Here is an 8179-nt window from a genome sequence, read left to right as displayed (position 1 = left end):
ATCTGGAGGAGGGGGTAGGGGTAAGAGGTGAAAAATTGGAACAAGAGGTTTGGCAATTGTTAATGCTGTAAAGTTACTCATACATATAACCTGTAAATAAAAGGCTATTAAATAAAAAAAAAGTTTAAAAAATTGTTTTGAATGTAACTGGGGAAAAATATCAAATAAATAAAATAAAATAAGATATGCCAATCAAGATAGTCTGGAAAAGCTTAACTTCTTAACTTATGGTAATAAGACAGTTTGGGAAATCCAAGTTCCCATCAAGATTGTCTCAAAAGGTTGTTGTGACTAAAGATTGGAAACAGGATAAATGAATTAACAATAGATTAACTTCACATTATTAAATATGAACAGGATTTGGCAGTTCACATAATAATGATTTGCAAGTTGTCTTCTCCATTATTGGCAACAAGATGGAGCAATAAGAGAAAGCGCCAGTCCTGGAGTCAGGAGAACATTAGTTAAAATCTTACTTCAGACACTACTTGTGTGACCCTCACCAAGTGACTTAATTCAATTAAGTTTACCTCAGTTTTTTCATCTGTATTGATTTGCATTGATAGTGTTAACAGAAAATTTAAGAGTTTGGGAACTTCAAGAAAACAGAAAAGCAGTTCACTGCTACTTTAAAAATTCTGGCAATAAACAGCCTGCTTTTGAGTTACATAGAGTTAGAGTTCTGAGGGCCCTGTCTGTAAAAAACTGGCATCTTAACCCTTGGCTCTTTTCTCTCTTGATCCTAAATCCTGGCTCAGAAAAGAGAAATGGTTTGTGTGAATTCGAAAATAGACAAATGGCAATTCAGTTTGTCTGGAACATTTAATTAGAATTTAGAGAATCCCATAAACTAAAGTTGTCAATTTTAAAATCTGTTCTATCTCATTTTTAAGAATTGTCTTGTTTTCTTCCTAAAACAAAAGGGAAACTTGTAATGGGCTGAAGCTCGAGCTGATGCACTGAGGTCCCAAGCATGTGAGGCTAAATAGTAATTGGACCATACTCTATTAATATATGCTTGGAGAAAGAATTCCCCCCACCCCAACTCTTTGTGCAAGTTTTGATGTGTTGTATAGGAAATGATGTAGAGACTATTTTGGTGGGTGGAGAGAAAAAGGTGGAGAAAGAGGCAGAGAGACTGCTGGCCTGTAAGAGTCCCTCTAATCACCAAGAGGGTCTCAACTGGACTCCTACCTTCCCCGGTCTTCAGACGTATCTGGCACAGCTCTCTATAACTGTGTTCTTTCCCCACTGAGTACCTGGGACACCAGATGTTGTTAAGCACAGCAAGCATTTATTAAGCACTCTACATTTTCTATAATGTCGTCTTCCTCTCGCAGTTACATTCCTTCTTATATACCATCTCCTTACATTACCACATACCCAGCTTTCTTTGTTCTTTACCCCTTCATGGTACAGGCTACTCAATAACAAAATCATTAACCTTGGGATAAACAACCTTTCACTACTGCCTTCCTGTTCCTCCTGTGCACACAAAGTTCCCCCTCCTCAGGTTATTTGCTGCTATACATATCCATTTGTCACTTATACCTAAAATCACCTAACACTGGCTGGGTTCATGTCATGGCTGCTCACATTCCTATTGCCATCCCTCTTCACTGCCACAAAGAATAAAGATAGAGAATTTTCCCTTAACCTGAATTCCTGACTCTGGCTGATTTTAAAATATGTGGTCATCACATTTGGCGCCCAAGTGTGGGAACCAAGGACCCTGCTTTCACTGAAGAAGTCTCCGGTGACCAGGAACTTAGGTGAGTATTGTAATAGACAAACAGGGAACTTATTTTCTTAAGGACTAAACTAGTAACCTTTTCTGGCTGAAATGGGACAGATGTTAGGAAAAGATTCTCCTCCATCCCTACCCCCTCACCCCCGCCCTGAAGTGGTGCTATAGAAAACATGCTTAAGCTGATAGAAGGACAAGGGCTACTTATAACTTGGGAACAGATAACTAGACTTCTGGGTACATTAAAACGCACCTCCCCTTGGTTCTTAGAGGAAGCGCAAATCTCTCCAGATAAATGGACATTAATAGGAAACTTGCTCTCTGAATATTACAACGAAAAAGATCCTCGTTCAATTTCCATTGAGGCATTCTATGTATACAATATAATACAGTTGGCCTTAAAAAATCCTAAAAGTTATAGAAAAAAGAAAAGTTCTAGGAATAGCCAGATGAGGAAGCCTGAGGAAAAGGAGGAAGACAATGTATAGATTAATGACCATATCCCCACAGGGCACGGAGATTTAAGTGAGGCTCAAGAGTGTGGTGACCGTGTATTTTAAAATCAGCCAGAGTCAGGAATTCAGGTTAAGGGAAAATCCTCGATCTTTATTCTTTGTGGAGGTGAAGAGGGATGGCGATAGGAATGTGAGCAGCCATGACATGAACCCGGCCAGCAGTCTCTCTGCCTCTCTCTCTCCACCTACCAAAATCATCTCTATGTCATTTCCTATACAACACATCAAAACTTGCACAGAGAGTGGGCGGGGGCCATTCTTTCTCCAAGCATATGTTAATAGAGTATGGTCCAATTACTATTTAGCCTCATGTGCTGGGTACCTCAGTGCATCAACTTGAGCTTCAGCCCATTACAGAAACTTATTTAAGAAAACAGAAATACTCCCTGAAAACTTCCAAATATGCAACAGCTTGGGGACAGAATAAACTGAACCACAAAAGAAGATGAAAAGTTTATTTAGCCTTGCTAATCCCATTTTATAATATTTTGTAAATGTAATTTAGAGAACTAGGCATTTTCAATATGTGAATGCTATGGAATACTATTGTTCTGTAAGAAATGATCAGTAAGATAATTTCAGAGAGGCTTGGAGAGGCCTACATAAACTGATGCTAAGTGAAATGAGCAACAAGACTATATGACGATCAATTCTGATGGACTTGGCTCTTTTCAACAATAAGAGAATTCAAACCAGCTCCACTTGTTCAGTGATGAAGAAAGCCATCTACACTCAGAGAGAGAACTGTGGGGACAGAGTGTGGACAACAACATAGCATTCTCACTCATTCTGTTGCTTGCATTTTGTTTTCTTTCTCAGTTTTTCTTTTCCTTCCTTGATCTGATTTTTCTTGTGCAACAAGATAACTGTATAAATATGTATATATATATATATATATATATATATATATATATTGGATTTAACATGTATTTCAACATATTTAACATGTATTGGACTACCTGCCAGCTAGGGGAGGGGTTGGAGGGAAGGTGGGGAAAATTTGGAGCAAAAGGTTTTACAAGGGTCAATGTTGGAAAAATTACCCATGCATATGTTTTGTAAATAAATAAATAAATGGGGGTGGAAGAATTAAGCATTTTCATCTTTGTTAAAAAAATTAAGAAGAAATCACAGCTAAGACTATTTGGATATTAGGAAAATTCTAAAATTGTTAACTAAGTTATTTGTAGTTATTGTCATATTAAACCTAAAATTGGTAATTACTGTGTAATTAAATAAGGGAAATGAGATGAAAGCCTTATCAGGTCACCCTTCAAGTATGAGGATATGCAGCACCTTTTCTCCCTTCACTTCTACCACAATATAACACTTCACAATCTCTTAAAACCCACCAATATTCTAAACCTCAGATGATTTTCAAGAACTCAGCGACCTATGCATCTGAATTTATTTTCCTGTACTCAGATAAAGCAAGGTCTAGTGTTGATAGTGAAGTATATGATAGAATTTGGAAGGTACCCTTTTAAAAAAATTAATAGTATTTTATTTTTTCAAATACATGCAAAGATAATTTTCAACAAACTTGCATTCCAAATTTTCTCCTTCTCTCCATCACCAAGACAGTAAGCAATCCAATATAGGTTAAGAAGTACAATCCTTCTAAACATAGTTCCATATTAATCATGCTGCACACACTCACAAAAAATCAGATTAAAAGGGAAAAAATAAGCAAACAAACCACAATAGAAAAAAAAAGGTGAAAATATTATGCTTGGATCCACATTCAGTCTCCATAGTTCTCTCTCTGGATGCAGATAATTCTTTCCATCACAAATCCATTAGAATTACCTTGAATCATTGTTGAATCTAAGAGTCAAGCCCATCACAGGAGATTATTGCATAATTTCATTGTTACTGTGTACAATGTCTCTTGGTTCTTCTCACTTCACATAGCATCAATTCATATGTTTCTCCAGGCCTTTCTGAAATCTTCCTGCTGATCATTTCTTATAGAACAAAAATATTCTATTACAATCATATACTATAACTTATTCAACCATTTCCCAATTGAGGGGCATCTACCCAGTATCCAGCTCCTTACCACTACAAAAAGGGCTGCTATAAACATTTTTGCACATGTGGGTCCTTCTCCCTCTTTTATGATCTCTTTGGAATATAGGCCCAATAGTCACATTGTTGGATCAGAGGATATGTAGTTTTATAGCTCTTTGGGTATAGTTTCAAATTGCTTTTCAGAATGGTTAAATCATTTCACAATTCCACCAATCCATTTCTAAATGCATTCAAAAATGTTGTTCAAGGTCACATAGGCACTAAGTTGCAAAATTCTGTCTTCACAATTTATTTTTACAGATGAGGAAACTGAGGCAAATTGGATATGTGACTTGCCCAGGGTCACATGGCTAGTGTCTGAAGCCAGATTTGAATCCAAGATGATGAGTCTTCTTGAATTCAGACTTAATCCATATTCTCTGCTTTATTCATTATAATTGACTACTTCACTGTTTAGTGTTCTGTCCTGAGTCTTTTTCTCTTCTCCCTCTAAACTACTTCACTTGGTGATGATCCTCATTAGGAACCAAAGGTATTATCATCTTATGATTCTCATTTTATTTCATATATATATATATATATATATATATACACACACACATACACACACATATATTGTGTGCATATGTGTATACACAAATATTTTTCCAGTTGCATGTAAAACAAGTTTTTACATTTGTTTTTAAAACTTTGAGTTCCAGATTTTCTCCCTTCCTCCTTATCCCCCTCCCCCATTGAGAAGACCCATGTGAAGTTATGTGAAACATTCATCTTATGATTCTCAGTCTATCTTTCCTGTCTCCATCTCTCTCCTGATCTTTCAATCTCTCACTTGTAACTGTCAGACATCTTGAACTGGATATCTTATAGATGTGTTAAACTTAATATGTCTAAAACAGAACTCATTATTTTCCCTCCTGAACCTTCCCCATCCTTTTCCCTATTACTGGAAGAGGCAGCAGCATCTTCCCTGTCTCCCAGACTTGAACTCTAGGAATCATCCTGGATTCTTTATTATCGTTGGCTTTCCAACCCCCACCCCATTTCAAACTGCTGCCTTCAAGCAATTAATATGTACTTATGAAGCATCTGATCCTTATATCTTTTAGGCAAACATACAATAGAGAGGCATTCAAACAATGTGGCCAGCCCATCTGAGTTGTATACTCTGCAACATTTGAATTTCAGTTCAAAAGAGGACCTTTGTGTCCAGTAATTATTTTGCCAGATAATCTTTAGAATCTTTCTAAGACAATTAAAGTGGAAGTTATTCAGTTTCTTGGCATATTAATGATATACTGTCCATGTTTCACAGGAATACAACAATGAAGTCAGCACAATGGCTCTACACACCTTCAGTTTGGTAGGCAGTCTAATACTTCTCTCTCACACTTTTTATCTGAGCCTCCCAAACACCAAGTTAGCTCTGGTAATCTGTACATCAACCCTATTGTTTATGTATACATCCATAGAAAATCTGCCAAGGTAACTGAACTATTCAACGGTCTTCAAAAGTTCTCATTTGTTGTAACCCATGTTTCTATCTATGATTAGTGTGGTGTTTGGCTGGTGAAGAATCTCTGTTTTCTTAGTGTTAATTCTGAGGCCAAAATTGGCACAAGCAGCAGAGAATCTTAGCCATACTCTGTTGCATCTCAGCATCAGAGGCAGCATTGAGTGCACAATCATCTAAAAAGAAAAAGTCAACTCTCTTGCACTTTAGTATTAGCTGATACCCTGAAAAGGCTATAATAATAATTTGAAAAAATTAAAGAATTTATCAAAAGTGCAGTAGTTGGGGCAGGTAGGTGGCACAGTGGATAAAGCACCAGCCTTTTAGTCAGGAGGACCTGAGTTCAAATCTGACTTTAGACAAGTACTTAACACTTCCTGGTTGTGTGACTGCTGGGCAAGTTACTTAACCCCAATTGCCTCAGAAGAAAAAAAAAAAAGTGCATTGGTTGACCTTGATGCCATTTTCATTCTTGTTAAAGATATTTGACAGTATCACTGAAAACATCATGCTAAAAAGCATGGGAAGAAAGAATAGCCCTGCTTCACTCTATTGATGCTGGGAAAACACAAAAGCATCATCCATTATCTAGCATTATCCAGCAATCACATCATCATGAAGTGAACATAAACACCATATCAACCATTCTTCAGTCCTTTCTTAAGCTACACTGGTTCTTAGGGAGATGACCATATTCCAAATAAAGAATCAGTCAGAGGACTCTGACAAGAATCTTATAAGCCTTGACTGGGAGACCATCCCTTCCCCTACTCGTCACAGGACAACCTGTGCAAAGGTAGGAAATAGAATATTGTATGAAAAGAACAAGGAGGTTAGATTGGCCAAAGCTTCGAGTTTATGAAAGTATTATGCAATACTCTGGATCTAGAACTTTATAAAGGGCTCTAATTGCCAAAGAAAGTGTTTCATGTTTTATCCTAGAGACAAGAGAGAGGCACTGGAGCTTCTCAAATAGAGTATTGACAGGCAGTCCTTTGCTTTGGGAATATGAATCTGGAAGCCATGTGGAAAACTGATTAGAGAGGGAAATGACTAGAGGTTCCTTCTATACTGCCTTTAACCTGTGGCATTCAATCTACAATAAAAGAAACTGAGGCAGAGCTCTGAGCCAATAGCATTTTATTAAATGGTCCACGCCCCTCCCCAATGAAGGAAATCTCAGATCTTTGTCATGATCCGAGATACCCTCTTTTCTTAACAATTTAGTTTTGTAGTATAAATAAATAAATAAATAAGTTTGTGGCAAATACTTGCTACCCAGACTATAACACAGAAGAGACAAAGTAAAACACAAAGTCTCATTAGTTGTTAGATTTCCATCTTGACCATTCAGAACTTTCAGCTAAAGCTTGTCATAGATTAGATAGTAGAGGATATCTAAATATCATGATGGTCTTTCATTGGCCCTATGTTGGGTAATCGATTGAGGAATGGATTTCACAGGCAACTCCTATAATGTGAAGATAGGGTCACCTATTAATCAAGTACTCATAGGACTTGTTAGTCACGTGGCATAGGGCTATTTTCCTAGTGAAGGGATAATAAGAGTGAAGGTACAATCAATAGTAGTTATGGGGTAGAGAGGGAGCACTTTCCATGACATTGAGTCACCTCCACCACACAGGTCTTGGTCATTTACCATCAGGTATTGTTTAAGCAAGTGGATTTGAAGTGGATTGTGGTCCCTTTAAGAAACTGTTTTTCCTATTGATCTGTGATCCCTTTCAGATTCTCAGCCCCTCCTGGGGAGGGCATAACCCCCTAGATAAGTTATCTTTCCAGGATGCCAGAGCCTTTGATTCAATTAGAAATTCTGGTCAAAAAGCACCCCTTTGAAGTATTATTTATTCCAATAGGAGATCGGGGCTATCCAGCCCCCATTGGGTCTGACTTGCTTGGGCTGTCCCAGCCCCCACTAAGACACTCAATATAATAGCTTCCATAAAGGAAGGTCTTTTGTAGATGCACTTAGATAGCTCACTCAGCTGCCAGGACCCTTCTGCCCACTCAGTGCCAAAACTCCATTTTCCATAGATCTGTCACTATAGAAGTGAGTCTCTTGGTAAATTGATTTCTATCTAACAATAAACTTTCATTTTGCAACTAATAATTCAGGAATGAGCGAATTCTTTCACTCCTAAAATGTTTCTTTATCCTTAAGATCTCTCTATCGTTAAAATTCTATCCTAGACCCTACCATTCCCTTAAGTTGCTATTTTATATATTTCTTCCCCTTTCTAGAAAAAGCTATCCATAGTTGCATCCGCCATTTCTTCTCACTTATTTCTCAGCTCTCTATAATCTGGCTTCCAGTTTCATCACTTAACTAAAACTGCTCTCTCCAAAGTT

The sequence above is a fragment of the Sarcophilus harrisii genome, chromosome 2 (assembly GCF_902635505.1).
Source record: "Sarcophilus harrisii chromosome 2, mSarHar1.11, whole genome shotgun sequence".
In the NCBI taxonomy this organism is placed as follows: domain Eukaryota; kingdom Metazoa; phylum Chordata; class Mammalia; order Dasyuromorphia; family Dasyuridae; genus Sarcophilus; species Sarcophilus harrisii.
Note: the sequence above shows the minus strand (reverse complement) of the source record.